This window comes from Tamandua tetradactyla, chromosome 21 (assembly GCF_023851605.1).
Source record: "Tamandua tetradactyla isolate mTamTet1 chromosome 21, mTamTet1.pri, whole genome shotgun sequence".
Taxonomy (NCBI): Eukaryota; Metazoa; Chordata; class Mammalia; order Pilosa; family Myrmecophagidae; genus Tamandua; species Tamandua tetradactyla.
In genome coordinates, this window is record NC_135347.1 from 509,889 (window position 1) to 530,879 (window position 20,991).

The following is a 20,991-nucleotide window of genomic DNA, read 5'->3' on the forward strand; positions in this document are numbered from 1 at the left end:
GAGATTTCTCTTTGAAGTTATTGTAAATGACTAGTTGGATGGCCAGGTTCTCCATTCTGCTTGGACCCCAGTTAGAAACCTGAACCATGTGCTGGCTGTGCATCCAACTGGAGGTGGATGCAGTGTGAGTCACCCAGCTCCTTCCTGTCTGGACCTTATGCACCTCTTCTGGGAAAGAAATAAAGAATTGGATAATTTCTGTGAACTTGTTCTGGTGCTAACACTATATTATTGTATTATCTTTCAAGCTTCTTTGTTTTTCCTTTTAATAGGGATAAGGCAAAATTTTCAAGGTGGTAAGTTAATAATAAGAGCAGTGCTCACCAGGTTCTAGTTGGTTGCTTAAGTTGCTATGTGAAGTATTTTCTTTTGTCTGATTTGTAGGAAAGAGCCAAATGAATGTGTCTGATCACAGATTCTAAGGGTAATCGGTAGATTTTATGCAAGAAGAAGCAAGTCTTTTCTTTGGTGTGGGGACAGTTGTGGTTGATAGAGTGTTGAGGGGCTCATTCCATGGGAAAAGAAAGAGGGGTAATTCTCTGTGCAAATGTGTAAGAGTCATACAGTTAATAACCTCTGCCCCCTCTTATAATACTGGTGCTTATAAACCTATGTGCAATGAAGTAGCACAAATAAAAAGATAACTTATAAGAGCCATCTCATCGTTTTCTAAAAGACCTAATGGAACGTGTGTTATAACTTGAGATAAGATACAAACAGCCCTTTATTATTTTTAGTCTCCCTTATGATAGACAATGTTGGCAGAACCTCTAAAACACAGAAAGCAACCTACATTGATATTATTTTTCTTTCTTTTCTTTTAACAATGAAACTTTTCCCCCCAAGGAATACTGACTGCATAGTGTCCATATTCTATACAGCTCCCTTTCCCCAAACATACGCATAGCCAATCAGCTTAAATTTCCCAAGGGTGAACTGCCCTTAGCTTTCATGGAGAACTCTCAGATTGTGAGAGAAGTCAATCTCTGAAAGAATCGGAGGCTTTGGCATTTCCTTCTTGGGTACTTTCTGAGAACAGAATAGAAATTAGCTTTCACGGAAGACCAGTTCTGGATCTCACTTTTTGGTCCTTTCACTCTTTGATTATTTAAAAACCTACCTTTGTTATTGTAAGTTAGTGCCTTGAGAGATTTTATTTCTGGATAACCAGATCTTGTGACTATAAAAATAATTTGCCCTAAATGTTTGATTCTTTTTTCAAACCCTCAAACCTGGACCAGGTTGACTGGCCTGCTGCCTACTATATGACGCTGTTACCATCGCCTGCAATCATATACTCTGGATTTCCTGAGCCCTTGCCCCTCAGGATAGCAAGTGTAGAAAACTGTGTTCAAAGAAAATAATCCAGGTGATAAAGACTCTAAATTTAGAAAACTTTTACTTTGCACATACTAAAATACAGTTTGTTTCTTCTTCCCACATAAATAGAGCTGTCCAGAAGAACAGCCATGAAAACACATGACCCCATCTCCTGCCTCCCACTTGCAACTGTTAAGGCTTCCAAATGCAGTTTACATGTGCTGAATAATTTTGCTTTGAGACACATCACAATCACATGTTTTTATGCTTTATGGAGGCCAATAATTGTTGGCCGTTTGAGGTGAACCCAGGCTAATGGGGAGACAAAAAATTTTGTTGACATTCTCCTGTTCTTCTCCCTACCCTGGGAGAATTGAAGAACTCGCCTCTAAATGACGTCGGAGAAATCTCATCCCACGTGATTATTCACTCAGTGGACTTTTGGATGGAAGGTTTCTCCAGAACCACCATAAATCTAAGTTTGGGGATTATCTAAGAGTTCTTTTGAGCAGTCAGACGATGAGAGCCGATGCCTGTCTAGTTCTACTAGGAACACACGTTAATTTTTAACTTTTTAGTTGGAAGTTGCACTAAAGATTATATAAACCAGAGTTTCTAGAGTGGAGTTTGCAAGATAAACCACTAGGTTGTGGGAAGAAAATAGTAGAACTTGACTATTCTCCACCCACCCCTCTTCCCTGGGACTAGTCTTTAATACATTACCCTATTACCCTGCCCTGTTTGTTTTTTTTTTTTAATTTTTTTTTTATTAATCAAAAAAAAGAAAAGAAATTAACACAACATTTAGAAATCATTCCATTCTACACATGCACTCAGTAATTCTTAGTATCATCACATAGATGTATGATCATCATTTCTTAGTACATTTGCATCGATTTAGGAAAAGAACTAGCAAAACAGCAGAAAAAGATATAGAATGTTAATATAGAGAAGAGAATTAAAACAATAATACTAATAAAAATATATATATATATAAAAAGGAAAAAGAAAAAAACAAAAACAAAAGATACAAACAAACAAACAAACAAACAACCATATTTCAGGTGCAGCTTCATTCAGTGTTCCAACCTAGTTACATTACACTTAGGTATTATTGTGCTGTCCATTTTTGAGTTTTTGTATCTAGTCCTGTTGCACAGTCTGTATCCCTTCAGCTCCAATTACCCATTATCTTACCCTGTTTCTAACTCCTGCTGGTCTCTGTTACCAATGATATATTCCAAGCTGATTCTCGAATGTCGGTTCACATCAGTGGGACCTTACAGTATTTGTCCTTTAGTTTTGGGCTAGACTCACTCAGCATAATGTTCTCTAGGTCCATCCATGTTATTACATGCTTCATAAGTTTAGTCTGTCTTAAAGCTGCATAATATTCCATCGTAGGTATACGCCACAGTTTGTTTAGCCACTCGTCTGTTGATGGACATTTTGGCTGTTTCCATCTCTTTGCAATTGTAGATAATGCTGCTATAAACACTGGTGTGCAAATGTCCGTCTGTGTCTTTGCCCTTAAGTCCTTTGAGTAGATACCTAGCAGTGGTATTGCTGGGTCGTAATCCATTCTGCCATTCTATGTCTTTTGATTGGGAAATTCAGTCCATTAACTTTTAGTGTTATTACTGTTTGGATAATATTTTCCTCTACCATTTTGGCTTTTGTATTATATATATCATATCTGATTTTCCTTCTTTCTACACTTTACTCCATACCTCTCTCTTCTGTCTTTTCGTATCTGACTCTAGTGCTCCCTTTAGTATTTCTTGCAGTATTTCTGGTCTCTTGGTCACAAATTCTCTCAGTGACTTTTTGTCTATAAATGTTTTAATTTCTCCTTCATTTTTAAAGGACAATTTTGCTGGATATAGAAGTCTTGGTTGGCAGTTTTTCTCTTTTAGTAATTTAAATATATCATCCCACTGTCTTCTAGCTTCCATGGTTTCTGCTGAGAAATCTACACATAGTCTTATTGGGTTTCCCTTGTATGTGACAGATTATTTTTCTCTTGCTGCTTTCAAGATCCTCTCTTTCTCTTTGACCTCTGACATTCTAACTAGTAAGTGTCTTGGAGAACGCCTATTTGGGTCTATTCTCTTTGGGGTGCGCTGCACTTCTTGGATCTGTAAATTTAGGTCTTTCATAAGAGTTGGGAAATTTTCAGTGATAATTTCTTCCATTAGTTTTTCTCCTCCTTTTCCCTTCTCTTCTCCTTCTGGGACACCCACAACACGTATATTTGTGCGCTTCATATTGTCCTTCAGTTCCCTGATCCCCTGCTCAAGTTTTTCCATTCTTTTCCCTATAGTTTCCGTTTCTTTTTGGAATTCAGATGTTCCATCCTCCAGTTCACTAATTGTAGCTTCTGTCTCTTTAGATCTACCATTGTAGGTATCCATTGTTTTTTCCATTTTTTCTTCTTTGTCCTTCACTCCCATAAGTTCTGTGATTTGTTTTTTCAGATTTTCTATTTCTTCTTTTTGTTCAGCCCATGTCTTCTTCATGTCCTCCCTCAATTTATTGATTTGGTTTTTGAAGAGTTTTTCCATTTCTGTTCATATATTCAGCATTAGTTGTCTCAGCTCCTGTATCTCATTTGAACTATTGGTTTGTTCCTTTGGCTGGGCCATATCTTCAATTTTCCGAGCGTCATCCATTATTTTCTGCTGGTGTCTGGGCATTTGATCAGATTTCCCTGGGTGTGGAACCCGGCTGGTTGAAAGGTTTTTCTGTGAAATCTCTGGACTGTTTTTCTTTTCCTGCCCAGTAGGTGGCGCTTGTGGCGCTCGTCTGTCTGCGGGGCCCACCAGTAAAAGATGCTGTGGCTCCTTTAACTTGCCAATCCGAATCTCGCAGTCGGCCTGGGAAACCGCGCGTGGAGGGGGTGTCGCCGGCCACCGCGGCTTGGGGGAGTGCCGGTCCAAATTGCCCAGCTGGCCCGAGACACCAAGCGTGGCGGGAGGGCCCGGCTATCCAATGTTCCCAGTCAGACCGGGGAGCCACGTGCGTGGAGGGGACCCCAGTCGCCAGCCGCCCCGGCCGGGAAAACGCTCACCCCTCGGGTATCTCACCGCAGCGGAGTCTCCCTGCCCGTTCAGCCGTTCCAGAATGGGGTACGCTGTCTTTTTGGTCTCTGTCGTGGCTCCGGGAGCTGTTTCGTATTGTTTCTGTTTCTTTAGTTGCTTTTCTGGAGGAGGAACTAAGACCCGCGCGTCTTACTAAGCTGCCATCTTCTCCCCTGCCCTGTTTTATAAGCTGCCAGTAGACTAACCCAAAGGATCTGTAGACTTTTACCCAAATGACTATCTCTAGGACCTTCTTTATAGTTGTGGCCTCCCTGGTGTGGCTGATTAATCACGTACATTTCCATTTGCTTCTGTAAGTCTGCAGCAGCCCCAGGGTCGTTGAGGGAGGTAGGTAGCATGGAGGTGAATCTTGTCAAAGAGCATCTGTGTCATTGTCATGAGGGCCTTTCTGTCCTTTCTGGATCCTTGGGTTGCATCTTCAGAAAAGGTGATTGTCCCAGAGTGTTTTGCAGGTGAAATTTTCAGTCTTCCAAATAGATTAGTCTGATTATATAATATTACATGTGCCCAAAGGCATATGTACAAGGATGGAGTTGCGCTGCACTTCCCAGACCCTCCTTTCCCATTCTCCCAGGCTGCTGGATTGTTGAGCGCTCACAGCTGAGTCCCTTTCTGGGAATTCCCTTTGCTGAAAGGAGCTTTTTCACCCACATTTGCATCAGGGGATGGCCCACACCCAAGACTATGTCCCCTTGATTGGGAACGGCTTTGAAGGGCTCTCACGGCACCAGAACTCCTGTGAGATAATCTCGGATCTCGTCACTGAACAGCAGTTTCTTCTGCTGCTGCCCAGTGCTATTGCTCCAACTTCCCTACGGATGTTGTTCCTGCACACACTTCCTAGTAAACATCCTGCACGTAAATTGGATCTATGATTTGCTGCCTTTCCTGTGTCACCAGAACTCCTTTATCCTTTAGCTTACTGATAAGCTATACAAATGTCGTTTTAAGTTTAAAGCAGACCCTTAATATTGTCCCATGATCTAACACCGTCACTGTCCAAATCTCTCTCTTCTCCATAGCTTTCTTATATTTAGTTGACAAGTTGTTAAACACCCATTCCAGGCTGGTGTTGCTCTCATGGGGTAATCCTCTCATAGTAGAGACAGGCATCAAGCAGTAAGTGTACAAAGCTGAAGTTGCGATAAGTTTTGTGAATCAAATAAGGGGTAAGTCTTCTCACTGAAAGTAAGACATTGAAGTGTTGGAAGGCTTTAATTAAGAAAATTTATGGTGGTCAGTTCTTCATTGAGGCAAAAATTCAAAGTGTGATGCTAAAAACAGGACAATGCTTGCATTAGCGCAGGTGAACTTTCTAGTTGATAAATCCCAGGGTGGGGGCTTCCCACAGGGTGCGCCCACCCTCCACAGTTCCTCACCCACCCTCCACAGGTCCTCCCCCATGCACAGAACCCCCTTCCCACCCCCACAGACTTCCCACCACCTCCGCAAGGTTCTACTATTAATTTCCTATACCCCCAAAATGAGAAATTAAATCTTACTAAAATATAATATATATTGGCATATGCACCCACCTCTGTTTTTTAGATGAGAAGGCTGTGTATTAAGATATATATGGTTTTCCAAGGAGTGAGTGGATGTCCTTCAACACAAAGAGGTCAATAGTGATTCCCTCAATTTCTCTGCAGTATGCATTTATATAAGTCCAGTTAAATTCATTTGCAGAATATTATTTATTTTCAGTGGAATTAAACCTCAACAAATGGGCAAGTATCTTTGCCAGAAAAGATTCTGGCAAAAAGAAATGCGGACTGGAGAGAAAACTCAGTGTTCAAGCAAGCACAAATGAACAACACAAAGTGGAAGAGTTGACACATCCATTCTAGTAAAAGCTCTTTGTCAACCAAGTTATGAGTTGCAAACAATAACAGTATACTAGAATCTGACAAGAATCTACCTCCAGAATCTCAAAACTATCAAGACAACTCATTGCCATATGAATTTATGTATACTGTCATTAAGAATGGTGGTGGGAATGAAAGGTGTACTTTGCCTTGAGAAATTTCATAACGATGATATGAAGCCACCATGATTAGAAAGACATGGAGAATAACTTCTATAATAGTTTCATCAGTGTTTCAAAGTCAGCTAATAAACTTTATTATAAACTATATAAGTGTTTTGAAGTGTGTTACTTGTCTGCAAAACCAAGAAACCCACATATCTTTAGGAAACACGTGTTCTTCCTCCTAATGCAAGACAAGATGAAATAGCACAAGGAAAACGATATCTGTCTTAATGGAGTTTGTCAGCAAATGCTGTTGAAAGGATTCTAGAAAATATTGCTGAAATCTTGAAGAAACAATTACAATTACAGTATTGGGACAAATTATGAAGGATGAATTCTGACATTTGGAAGATGGCTGATACGTTCTGAACATGTTAACCTATCGTATTTATTAGATTCTGTTTCACTAATGAAAACCAGCGTTTCTTTTCAGTGAGCCACCACTGGAACCACCACCAATCTTTATGGAGATGTCTTATGAAAAAAACAAACAGTGTTTCCTCTAAAGAAGCAGCTGTTTCTTAGAGAACAATTCCAGGGTGAGATTACATGAGATAAATTCATTGACTGTGTCATTCGTAAGCAGGCTACAGCAGCAAGAAGTCAAAAGCAAAAGTACATAAAATGCTGCAGAATGCCATTGATAGTTAATTTTATGAAAACAAACCAGTATACTGTTTAGTGGAATGTGTGCAATACATTGTTTAGAGATGAGGGTGATTGTGAAAATATTTTGTACCTCACAGAGGTTTGCTAGTTGGACTATTAAAAAATATTGAATTGTCAAAATTACAGATGTTATTCATTTTCCTTTTCATACAAAAGAAGGAGTTTCATGTTTTGCTAACCATTTTTGTGATAGTAAGTAACTTCAGAAATATGCTATATAGCAGTAATTTTAATTTGCCCCTTCAAGATAAAGGTATCATTTTAAGAATAAATGAGAAATGAACTGCTTTTTCAAGAACTTTTATTATAGAGAGAACATTGCAGAAGAACAGTGTTTGAAAATGTTTACATTGTGATTTTATTGCTTAAAATAGTGACAGTCATTAAAACAGCTGTATAAAAGAAACTGAATTTAGAATGCGACCTTCAAATTAACGTATTACAAATAAAGTCTAGGTTTTCAAAAATAAAGTATTTTCACTCATATTGCTCTCAATAAAAATAATGATTATTTAGTAAGATAAAAATCGTTTGTGCTATTTAGATATAGTTAAAGAAAATAAATATTTTAGGTACTCTTCATTTCATATTTACCTCATACTTTTGTAATTTCTGTTTGTTTTTTAATATATCCAGTATAGTACATATGCACATATCCTAGTAAATGAGCATGGAGTGTATGCTCAAAAATTATTTTTTTTAGTGTTTAGGTCCAATAATGTGGAAATTATTACACTAGACCGAAGATTCTAAAACTTTTAGGGGCAGAAAACAGTCACAGACTCCTTTAAGGCAATAATAGATATGCATATGCACTCTCTTCTTAGAAAAGTATACATACATTTTGCCAAAAAGAATTTTACCCAGTATGTCAGGGCAATCTCATCCCACTGATGGCTGTTACCATGGGCTCAAGTTAAACCCAAGGACAAGGGCACAAACCCTTATGCTACTTATTCAGGATCACACAGTGATATAGTCTGGTCTTTCGACTGAGATTTTCTGAGCATGCGTGTCATTCCAGAGTTTGGTCTGGCTCAGAAGATGCAAACCCACCTTTTATATTTAGGAGAAACGTGTTCTTTATTTGTCTAGTATCAGTTGAACATCAGCTCTATGAGGGTCTTGTGCTGAACTTCATAGGGAATGCAAAAATGGGTGAGACAGCCTCAGCAGAGAATCAAATCCCAATTACTTGCTTCAGCATCCAGTGCTTTTTCTAATGCACCTGATGTTTTATATTGCTGATCCCCACCGTGTCTCTGACTAGGGTTTTGCAGCCTTGATTCTTCCATCATTACATGATGATGTACAAGTAAAGGAAGGTGGACAGAGGGACATACTCCTTGCTATTTCTAAGCAACCCAAAGCTCTTTCTTTGGTCCTATGTGTGCTAATCTATGCTTCTTCTTTACCTGTGCGCTGGAGAAATGCGCTCTTAGATAAATTGGCAAACGGAAGAAAACAGGGAGTAATAAAGAATATAGGGGATTTTATAAGCTCCATGATCTTTTCCCCAAAGGCCTGAATCTATGTAATGCAGTAGTAGAAAAAAATTCCTACCAAGTATGAATTTATTCTTATAAAAAAAGAAATGATAGGAATAAATTTTTTTTCTGCCTCAGTCATCACCTGGCACATTCTTGAAGGTGATATGAAGTTATTCCTACAAATATTGGCTCTGTGTAGGGGGCTAAAAATAAACAGAACAGCACAGCAAAGTGGGCAAATATTGATCTATGTCAGGGCTCTTTCCACTTTAATGTTTGCAAAAGGCACAGGCCAGTTTTTCAAACCTATTTATAGAGAGCAGATCATTCATTGCTATATATATATATATAAACTCACGAAAACAAGGCAAATTGTAAAGTAGTTTTTTGGGTTTATATAACTAAATAGGACTAGAAGATATCTTTGGTATTAGTGAAAGGAATTCATCTACCGCATGCCTGTACAGCAAAGAGCTATGGCATTGAGTGTTTACAGCACATAGCTGTAGTGTGCTCCTGGTTTGTGTGTGGGGTTTATCTTCACTGGCTGGCCCCAGTCTCCCTCAGCCACCCCCTGTCCTGGCAATGGGGATAAAACAAACAAACCAGGGTGCCTCCAGATCCCTTCTGCCCTTCAGTCCCTTTTGCGAGTTCCAGTTCCCCAGTGCTTATTAGCATGTTTGTGTGCACATGTGTGTGTGCAGCTGTGTGCCCATGTAATGTTTTCATGTGAGCCTGTTTTGACATTTAATTCTTCATCTGTGTTTGAGCATTTTTCTCTCAACTCATTTATTCCCAAAGTTATTTCCTCCTCCAATACCCCCAAACTCACCCCACTCACCAAATTTCGTGAGTTGTAGGTTTCAGCCACATTTCAGTTCAGCAGGTGTTTTGTGCTTATTGGCCTCCTGATAGGTTCTGGAGCTAAAGAGATGAATAAGACAGAATCTCTCTCTGTCCTTCAACTCTATCCAGTGGGACTTGCAGTTGTTGCTCCGCTCTTTTCTCTCTTCTCTAGTTATCAGTCTTTTGCTCCAGACAGAGTTTCCTGCCAGTGTACTCTGTTGTAATAATAGCTAAGCGTTGGTTCGGTAGAAAATTAATTCTGTCTTAAACCCCGGTAATGTCTGATTTATGAAAGGACCTAGGGTTTATAGAAAAGGGCTCCCTCCACTGCCAACCAAAGGACGCTAGTGTAGCCAGCCATCATCTGAGGGCTCTGCAGTGATGCTCTTTTACCTGAGGCAAGGTTGTCCAGGCTCTGGGAAATGGCCTGTCAACAGTTTCTCCGCTGATGTCGTGCTGTCAGTGTCAAAGCAGCAGTAGACTGAAATGCTAAAATAACTATTTTTAAAGCAGTACAAAAAACAACAGAAACCGCTGACTATCCATAGTAACTGGTTTTGAACTGGTAAAATTGCTTTCCAGCTCTGTGCTCATCTTTTCTTTCCATCTTTTATACATATAAATTTCTCAGCTAATCTAAATACAGCAGAAAACATCAGGTTTTCTTTCAATGAAGGAGCCCCCAAGAATTGTGACAGACAGGCTTATCTTTCATATCTACAAAACTATTTTGTATAGGCCAGTCTTAAAACTGGTAATGGAGAAGAAGCTTGAAAACTAACGAATGTTTTAAATATCACCCTCATCTGTATCGTTCCGTCTTCTGCTAGTCACCAGACCTATGATATCAGGGCTGGGTTAATGTGGGATCTTTTCCCTTCAAGGCCTTGCTATTCTGATGAAATTCCTAACAGGTTTCATCACTTGTCTCCCAGGTTAACATCTTTTGGGTGGCCGGTTTCACAGTTCCATTCTTTAATTCCTTTTGCATCATGTCATTCTTCACTAAGTCTACTTGATTCATCCTTGGCTATCCCCCAGTTTCTCATTTTGTATCCTCTGGAATGTGTCACTATGTGTTGTGTCCATTCTGTAGTGTCTCTAAGTGGCATGCATCCAAATGATTACAGCTGTCTTTCTTGAGCCTTATATAAAGTAATCCATTCTTTCCTTTTCAAAGAGTAGTGAAGCTATGAGATCACTGGCACTACCAGTGACATAATAATCCAAAATTATTCCTCATCTTCCTGCGTGTTATATCACTGTCTAGAGCACAAGAGCTCATAAAAGTTGCTAAGCCCAAATCCAAGATGACTTCATTGCATGCTGAGGACACCCTGACCACTTGCTGCTGTGTAGAGATTGTAGGGGGACAAAAGTTACATAAGGCAACCAACTGGGAAGTTACTACAGTAACTCAGGTAAGATCTGATGATGACTTGGGTAAGGTAGTGCACTGGGAATGACTCTAAGGTATTATTTTGCATAGGTAGTAGTAATGGGTAAGGGGTAGAGAAAATGAATAATTTCAAGACATATTTTGGTGATAGAGCCAACAGGACTTGATAATGAATTGGATATGTAGGGTGAGGAAAGGGCAGGAAGCAAGGATGACCTTCAAGTTTTGGGCCTGAGCAATTGTGTGCACAGTGGTACCATTTCTTGAGGGGAGACTACCTGGGGGAGGTGCAGATTTGTTGGTGAAATCAAGAATTATGTTTTGACCATGTAAAGTTGCAGCATTTTATAGACATCAGCAAAGTTCAAACTTATATAGAATTTAGGTTTGAAACCTCCAGCTAGGATATTGGAATAAAAGCAGAATAAGCTTTTTGAGTCATTGTTGTAAGATGGTAAGAGTCAACCTGAGTTAACAGATCCCTCCCTCTCATGTCAAACAGCATTGAAAAGCCTCTGTAGTTCTCCCAATAGAACTTCTGAAAAATGCAACCAGAGTCATGAATCATCACCTCACTTGCTCAGAGTTGGTTACAAATTCCCTTTGTTCTGCATTATTGGTGGTGTCAGATTGTATAGGCTATTTAGTGCTTTTGCTAGCTTTAATGAGTGAGTATTGTTTCACCAGCATATATTTCTCCTTTGCCCCACTTGATCCCCCCTCCATTGGATGACATGATACTGTTAGGGTTATCTGGGGATATAAGAGATCAGAGAGGGACCTTGAGTGCCCTTACCTCTGCTGCCGTCCAACTCAGTGACGTTCATCAAGTATCTTGGCCACTTGGAGCCCACTGAACTCTCCAACCTAGATTTGATCTGTCAGGTCACTTTAGACCCTAAAATTCTGTTTATTCTAGCACCATGAGGCAGGGTGTGAAGAGAGGCACTAAAAAGAGGAGGATTAGGAAACATGTTTCTGAACGATTGTTATCAGGGCTACAGAAAGAAGGAGGTTAAAGAAAGGGATATACTAAAGGGGAGGGGAGATGGGTAGGATTGTACAAATAAAGTTGATGAAATGGTAAGGATCTCTTAAATTACTATCGAGAGTTCAACTTAAAATCAGTAATATTAAAATATCTAAAAGCCCGTTGAAAACTATAGCCTGAAATGACTCTAAGGTATTACTTTGCATCTTTTTATTCCTTGGTTCCATAAAATGGTTTTGATGGTGTGGACTGATTTCTACCCACTGTGGTACATTAATAATGGGTAGATGCTTTGAGGGTGAGAGCAGTGCCTTATCTGTTGTACCTTCAACACTTATCAGTCTTACAAGGGTAGGAGTGTGGTGGATTTGTTGAATAAATAAGTCATGCCATATATTTGATTTATAGAGAAGCTGGCCATCTGGAGATAAAAGGGATGTTTTGAAAATACATCTCTCTCTTGGGGTTGGAGGTGGGAATGCTACCCCCTAGTATGGCCAGGTGCCAGAGGACCAGCGACTAGTTAGCTGGGAGACATTCCCGCAAGGTGACTGGATGGGCAGGTGGAACTGCAATGGAGGTGAGGCAAATTTATGCCTGGTCATAGAATAGTCAGGGTCAAATTTGAAAGTCACCGAGAAAGTAGCCTGAGAACACAAAGATTTGAAGTCTACTGCTTGGAGGTGCAGGATATAGGTCAAGCACTCCAGTGCTTTGCCCTGCAAACAGACTCTGTGTGCCTAAGGAAGTTGTGCTGGGCTGGCTGGCTCTAATGGACGCATTGAAAGCCAGTCTGGCCATAATTGCCATACAAATGGGTATTGTATAAGAAAAAAAAGTCTGCCATCTAGAAAAAGGAAGAAAATGGACCCATTTTCTACATCATTTACATTAGATAAAAACTTCTTATCTGGGTTGGTAATATTTTACAGTTTGCTCAACTGAGGCCTATAGTTCACAGACCTGCCAGTATTACAGGATCAATATATAAATCCTTGTTGTTTTACTGACTTAGGTATTCACTGAAGAGTTTTTGGAAAGCAGATCTGAAAAGCAATTATGTGGAAAGTACAATATGCTGGTTCTCCTTGAGAGAGGTTGCTAAGAGGGAAATTACTGTTTTTTTAGCATGCATACCTTGCTCCTGATGTCCAGCTCTTAGTAGCAGCTTTTTACTTTAGGCCATCAATTTGGAATCTTTAAATAACATCCACATAAATTTTGGAGTGTTTTCTTTTAACCACAAATCTTTATATCTTCTCAGTTTGTTTTGGCATGGCCTGGGGGTTGGCAGAGAGGTAGTGGTGCAGGGGAATGGGTGAAATTCTTGATATTTAAAAGGTGACTTTTCCCATTTGAATTTCCATGAAAAATCTTCTCTGCAATGAATCACCCCGCCTGTCTCCTCAATATTAGAAAGCGCATTTGTGGCCTTCTCCACCTGATGGCTTCTATGGCTTCGGCCATGGAATGCTGAGTGTTTGCATAGGGTTTGCTGAGAGCCAAGTCAAAGAACAAGCTTTTTTGATGCCAGGCCAATGACCCATCTAACAGAGCTGCTGTGGTTTCACTCCTGATCCGAGTTGCAGCTCATTCTCTAAGTTGAGAAAGGACAAGTAGTGGTTTGAAAAGGGACCAGGAACTTGGGGCTTTATTTATTCTCAGCTCCTAGAGCAGAATTCTGGTCCACCATAAGTCAGTACTTTCTGTTTTCTGATGAGCTAACTGGTCTGGTTGAATTCTGTTTATATGGCTCACCAGTGGCCATGGACTACTTAGAAGCTGCTGCTTATGTACCTCCACAATTTCCCCCTTTCTCCCTGTGTGTGAAGTTTTCTAACTACTTTGTGACCTAAGCAAAATAAGGTTTTAAAAAAAGTCAAGACTTAAGATTTCCCATGCTGTGAGATACATTATTTCCTGCAATTGAAGAGGTTGTTTTGTGATTCCAGCCCAGAGAATAGAATAGTATTCTTTTTCTCTCTTAATATTTCCTCAGCTGTTCCTGGACTGCTTATAGCCTCCAGAAGGGTTCTGTAAAGAAAGTGCTTCAATATTTTCTTTCAAGTGATAAACAATCAGCCAATTATTTAATATGACCATTTACCAAAGCAACTGGTTATGTTTCTTTGCTAAATTGATAATATTGCATAGATGGTTCATTTCCCAAGAGTGGTAGCAATGAAGCATAGGTTGACCAGATGTACCAAATGGACAGAGACATATTGTTGGCAAAATTGGGGTAATTTTACCAAACAATAAGGTGTCCAATCATCTTAAATGAACTGACATTTTAGAAAAGAAACTGAATAGGTTATTCAGCTGTTTCTGTGAGAAAGGATCTGAATCTACAGGCCCCTGAACCTCCCGCTTTGGGATACAAGTGAGGGGAGAGATATCAAGCCCTATTGATTAGGAAGGAAGGACCTCTCTTCTTATCCTACCCTCATACTTACAAAAGGAGGACAATCTGTTTTCTCAAGAAATTTCTCAGAACACCAAGCAAATACATTGATGAAGAACAATCCTTTAAAAGGGGGAGGTTGACTACTCTAACGAAATATTCTTTCAAATATATGGCAAAGTGTTTTTACCTCTGATTAAAATGAGAAGATCAGAATTTGTTTTAAAATGTGTGTGTGGGTATGGTGTGTGCGCATGTGCAGTGGGTGGGTAGAGAGTGAGCACATGCTCAGGCATGCATATGGTAGGGTAGATGGGGAATTTCTTATTTAAGTGTTTCTTCATCATTAAGATTAGTTCATGGTCCTTGGTTCATGTTGCTTAGTCTTTGGTGGAAAAAGTATCCCCTTGATGGCGAAAGGGGTTGAGATTTTTAGATTTTTGGAGTTCTTTCTTACTTCCGCTATTAATCATATCTGAAATAGAAATGTTTATTTGTCTAGGGTTAGATCTTCAGAGGCCAGACTGGTTGGAATCAGGACCTCTGTAACACTTCCCAGGACCATGTGGAGCGGATCCACAAATACTTTGGTCAGCCCCATGGAGAGGGTAAGAACCTTAGTCCTCAAACTCAAGGGCTGGAAATACTGATTTATTTTCTTTAAATCAATTGACATCACATTCTAAATGCCTAATTTTCTGGATTGATTCAATCTGCCATTGCTCAGATTTCCTTCCTCACCCCATTTATAAAAATTTCCCTGGTATTTAATGTGCCCATGTTTTGGCACCTTAGTCAGAGGCCTCTCTGATCCTGGTCACGCTTTTAATACTGAGCCATCCAGTCTCCCAGCCCCCATATCCTTTCTAGTTCAGGGTTCCCCAGTATCTCAGTGCAGATGTGGTCTGGGAGCAGATGTGGGTCCATCCCTAGGGCAACATTCTGTCATCCCTTCTGAGGTGGGTCCTCACTACACTGACTTCTCTGCTTTGCCAGCTAAAGGGCTTACCAGGATTCTTTTTTTCTTTTCTATTCATTCTGTTGCCCTTTCTGTACTTTTTTTCACAAGATCCTAATCTTGGTCTCCAGCAGGAAATCTCTGATTGATTGCTTGTCGTTCCCATTCATTCACATCATGTCTGTTATCTTTGTCTTTGTTGTCACTTGCTGCACTCTATTGTTAGCTACTCAGGAATTGGGTGGTGCATACCCAGTAACTACTTATTAAATTGTTTAATAGTCAGTAAATTGAACTTCTCATCCTTTTTGTAGCAGTAGCCATAGGTCCTCATACTAAATTAATAGTAATAATTATAGGATTCATATGCACAAGTGGTTAAAAATAAATTCAGTTACAGAAGTATATAAATTGAAAGGTAAAGTTTTCTCTCTCTCCTACCCTAATTTTTCACTCCCCAGATATTATCAATGTTAAGAGTTTTTATGTATCCTTCTAGAAGCTTGAATGCTTACACAAACATAAGTAGGTCAGAAAACCAGTCAGTCAGTAAGTTGCCAGGGGATGGGAGTGGGAGAAAGAGATGACCACAAAAGGACATGAGAGAATTTGGGGGTGGGGGGAGTGATGGCACTGTTCTGTATCTTAATTGTGGAGGTAAGTATACAACTGTATGCATTTGTTAAAATACACAGAACTGTATGCTAAAAAGGGTGAATTTTACTTACCTAAGTTATACCTCAATAAACCCAACTTAAAAAAGAAGAATCTCAGCGTAAAATGCTCAACGATCAAATAAAGGTAAACTTCAAAACAGTTGATTAACTTCCCACCTACATCAAAATCTGGAGACCTTCTGCCAAATTGGGCCCGGTAGTGCACAGAAACCAAGCATCCAGTTACTCTTGGACATGCATTTAAATAAAGCATTAATATGTAAATCAGTGAGCCAATGTGCCAGCTGCAAAGCATGCTGCTGCTAATGGGGCTATTCATTTAGGTGTTTTCAAGCCTGAGATTGCTTCTAATATTCTAACATTAAGGCACAGTTCATTTTGCAACGTGCTTTATGTGTTCCTACCTTGTTTTGTCTAGAATTCTAACTGCCTGGATGCCACTACTTTCACTAATATTGGAGTCAAGAAATTATTTCAGACTGAAAATAGGAGACTGCCTGCATTTGTGTTTTCTATGATAAAACAAACTAATCTTTATTATTCTGTTGGACATAACCCAGAGAAAAGGGACTTACCTAATTCAGTGACGTTCTTATAGACCAATTGAACAGAATTATTTTTGACGTTCAAAGATTTTTGGTTAACTTTTCATTGGATGCAGAGACAATAATCTACTGTCTCCATTTTGAAAGGCTGTAACTTGAAATGAGGCTTGATTTACCCTTATCTCTCTCCCAATGAATAACCTGGCCAGACATTTGCTAAGAATCCACTATATGGAAATAACTGCTAAGGGCAGAAGGAGCAACAAACTCAAAGACAGAGCCCTTCAGCAACCTGCTATGGTAAGTCAAATACCGCAAGTGAAAGGCAGAGTGTGACGTATTATAAACACAGGCATATTTATATTTCTGCAACAGCAAGGGGAAGGGGGTACTATAACAATCTGGGAACAAAATTTAAGCTGGGCCCTTAAAGGAAGGATAGATATGGGATAGCAAGTTTTCCAGGTTGAGGGACTACATTGAATAAAAGACCAGATGAGTGCAGATTTGTTCAAGTCAGTAATCGTCGGCTGGACCTGAAAGCTGTGGGCATTTAAAATTTTTTTTGAAATTTCAGTGTCTTCAGCTCTTATGCCTCTTCATTTCTCCATGAGTCTTCCATACTCTATTTTCTCACATGTTATAGTTTCATATATTTAAGTTACCCACCTTGCCTGTACAGGCATCTTAGCAGGGGACTTTGGTTTTAAGTAGATTGCTTGTAGAGGCAAGTATGAGAAAAACTGGAAAAAAAGAGAGCCCATGGGTCTTAAGAGGGTCTGGAACTCTTGCCCTTCTGCAGTGGGGTTTGGATCTGTTGTGTTTAATCCTCTTGGAGAGTGGTGCCAAAAAAAACACTAAAAATCAATGCAGGAAGCAGGTACATGGGTAGTTCCGTGGTAGAATTCTCCCCTGCCATGTAGGAGACCCAGGTTCGATTCCCAATCCATGCTTTTCCCAAAAAACAAACAAGCAAAACAAACAAACAAATGGTGCTGCAATAACAGGATACTCACATGGAAAAATAATGAAATGTGACCCTGCCGAACAACATAAAAAAAAAAAAATCAATGCAGGAGAACTTCACTACAATGCTTTCATTACTAACCAAAAACCACCTAAATGTTCATCAGTGGGGGCTACTTAAATCAATGATTGTTTTATACAGTGGCCAGTAGGGAGGGAAAAAAGTATGAAGGGATGGGAAGATAGCTAGGATATTATTTAAATTATTTAAAAATCAGGATGCAGAAGAGTATGCATAATGCATATACAGTGTGCTTGTTTGGAAGAATGTATGTACCCTAGAAAAGCCATGTTTTAATCCTAAAACCATTTTATAAATCCAGCCATTTCTTCTAATCCCTATTCAGTACTGTATGTTTGAAGCTGTAATTATATCATCTCCCTGGAGATGTGACTCAATAAAGAGTGGTTGTTAAACTGGATTAGGTAGAGACCTGTCTCCACCCATTCAGGTGGGTCTTGATTAGTTTATTGGAATCCTATAAAAGAGAAAACAGTTTGGAGAAAGAGAAATTCAGAGCAAGAAGAGAAGAACGATATAGCCAAGAGAAGCAGAGTCCACCAGCCAGCAACCTTTGGAGATAAAAAAGGAAAACACCTCCTGGGGAGCTTCATGAAACAGGAAGCCAGGAGAGAAAGCTAGCAGATGATGCCTTGTTCGCCACATGCCTTTCCAGATGAGAGAGAAACCCTGACTGTGTTCACCAGGTGCCTTCTAAATTGAGAGAGAAACCCTGAACTTCATACCTTCTTGAACCAAGGTATCTTTCCCTGGTTGCCTTAGATTGGATATTTCTGTAGACTTGCTTTAATTGGGACATTTTCTCAGCCTTAGAGCTGTAAACTGGCAACTTATTAAATTCCCCTTTTAAAAAGTCATTCCATTTCTGATATATTGCATTCCGGTAGCTAGCAAACTAGAACATATGGTATCTGGCCTTTTCAGTCTGGTGTCTTTCACATAGCATAACAAATTTGAGATCCCTCTATGTTGTTGCATTTATCAATAGCTAATTACTATTACTATCAATAGCTAATTACTTTTTATTGCAGAATAGTGTTCCATTGTATAGACGTACTACAGTTTGTCAATTCACCAGTTAAAAGACAATCAGATTGGTTTCCATTTGGGGTCCTTATGAATTAAGCTGCTATGTCCATTCGTATACAGCGTCTTATGTGAACATATATTTTCATTTCCCACCTAGAAGTGGGATTGCCAGATTGAATGGATCTATATGTTTAACTTTATGAGAAACTGCTGAACTGTTGGCAAAGTAGCTATACTATTTTGCATTTCTGTAATAGTCACTGAGAATTCAAAGGCCTAGGATTAAAGTTACAGCTACATCATCTTACTCCCATTTCAACAGGATAACATGTTTCAGGTAATTGGAAAGTCCCTTAAAGTTTCCTGTTAATTTGTCTTGACTAGACTGCTGGCACTGTGAAGGGAAGGGAAGAAAGTGGAATAGGAATGTAGACCCCATCTCTTATTTGGTACAGAACAGTTTTTTCTCCCTGAAAATGATTAAAGTGGGTATTTGGCTAATTGGCATGGCTCTACCCTGAGGTTCAGGGGAAATCAGAGCAGCTTTGCAGATAAACTCTGAAAATCTACCAGAGCACTAAGTCTTTTCGCAAACCCTGGAGGCAATCACCAATGTTGTAGCTTTGATGGTATCTGATACTGTCCAGTATTGGAAACCTTAAGATGGGCACATCTTTTAGAGGTTGATAGTTCCATATTTTGTTCCCATTCTCAATCACCTAATAGCAGATTTCTTCTAGCTCCTCACCCAAATGCTTTCAGATTCTGGCCATCAGAGATATTTCACTTATACAGCTTCTTATCATCTGGGTTTCACATGATTGAAAAAGGAGGATTATGGATTTGGCCTCTACAGCTTGGAACCTCAGCCCTAATTTGAGAGGGCGGTGTCTGCTTTCTGGCCCCTGCTGCACTCAGCCCCTTTCCCCCTAAACAGAGTATCAGTTCCTAAGCTTCTTGGTCAGATCCCTTGTCCTCCTTTATCTAGTAGTGGGTTATCGTGGTCTGCTTTAGAATCAAATGAGTATCAGAAACAGGAATCAAAAAAGAAAAATCAAGGACACATGGACCTGTGATGTCCTCGCATAACCTTCAGAGTTCTTTTGTAACCATATCAGGACCCTGGACTGGAAGTCCACCTGTAACCTCCAGGAACTGGTAATGCACAGTGCTTAAATGGAAATTAACTGAAGGATCCTCACTAAAGGAAATATTCAGCCAAGAGCACTAAAAGCAGTGGAGTTTTCATAACTTTTCTCACAAGTCCACTTTAGCAAATAGGAAAGGAGACTGTAGTCGAGGCAAATTCAATCCCTGTTCCTCCCATAGAGGGAGTCGGCCACCGCCACAGTGGGCTCTGTAGCTCATAGGCCCCACATCCTCTGACTTGAGGCTCGGAGATGAGTTTGGTCGCAGACATTGCACTTCAGGTACAAGAGCCCATGGGGTGGTAAAAAGAGGCAGGCCCTCCACAGTGTTTAATGAGCTCAGGCCCAACTGAAAAAAAGGGGGAAAAAAAAAAGCAAATGAAAAATGACTATTTTCTGTCTGAATTTGCTTCAGCTACTGGGCTTGAACCGTCCCCTTCCCTTAGTTTGTAGTTCCTCAGAATTGCTGTGGAAGGGGTTTGCAGCATCGTTAAAGAGGTTCTTGGTTTGATGCTGATTTGGCATTCTTACCACAGTCAGTGTGGACAGTGTGGTGAAGAACAATGACATATGGCATCCTGTGGTACCAGAGGAAAAAGTTTGTTTTGTTTCCAGCTCTGGATTCAACGTTTCGAGTTGACCTATCAGAATGTGAGAGCAGAAGAGATGCTGGGGAAAAAAATTATCAGAGGTTTTGATTGTACTCTATACCCTGGAGCACTTGGCATTAAATAAACCCATAGAATACCTTTCTGTTTTATCATATGGTGAATTGTTTTCCCAGACCTGCCAAAGATTGCGGCCCAAGTGAATTGCTCAACTTTGTATATTCCATGGGGCCTGAATAAGATCCAATGGGAGCATCCTATAGATCAATTCGGAAAAGCAGCAAGTATGTAGAAATATCTTTGGGGACTCTTGCTTGCTAGGCATATGGAGAGTTTACAAAGCTAGACATTTTATAAGGCTAAGGAATACATTTACCAAGGAAAGGAATATACTGGTAATGAACATAGGGGAATGAAAATGCAGTAATCAAAGAAATCTTCATGTGTAGAGTTCTTTCTTAATAAAGGCTAGTTGGTGTTATTGCAGAAGACACAGAGGATCATGGCATAATGTAATAGGAGGCTGTTCATAATTATTATAGATGTGCTTTAAGTATTGTAATTAATAGATTCATACTGTTGCTATCAGTAAAAAATTTCTTTCCTCTGTATGTGTTACAATTTATGGCTGGCTAGAGCACAGTTGTACTGAACACTCTACAGAGCTCACTCCCCAGCTAAGTGAAAGTATTGAGATGAATTTGTGCCCCAGTTCATGAAGCATTTGGT

At 39.8% G+C, this 20,991-nt stretch overlaps 1 protein-coding gene and 1 non-coding gene across 13 annotated transcripts in view; both read left to right on the plus strand.

Annotated features, from left to right (window-relative positions):
* Positions 1-20,991, plus strand: part of MARCHF3 (membrane associated ring-CH-type finger 3) — a 169,822-nt gene that overhangs the window by 18,728 nt on the left and 130,103 nt on the right. For 4 of the 12 annotated variants that reach the window (XM_077138754.1, XM_077138759.1, XM_077138757.1 and 1 more), the window contains exon 1: positions 3,572-18,216. The exons of 1 other annotated variant lie outside the window; for it this stretch is intronic. The gene's annotated coding sequence lies outside the window, so the exon portion shown is untranslated. Of the gene's footprint in view, positions 1-3,543; positions 18,217-20,991 lie in introns of those variants that run through there. 7 more of the 12 variants (XM_077138764.1, XM_077138766.1, XM_077138761.1 and 4 more) reach the window with 6 other exon arrangements.
* Positions 19,798-19,928, plus strand: LOC143665842 (small nucleolar RNA SNORA5). The gene has a single exon (XR_013167238.1). It is a non-coding gene; the product is annotated as a small nucleolar RNA SNORA5 (small nucleolar RNA).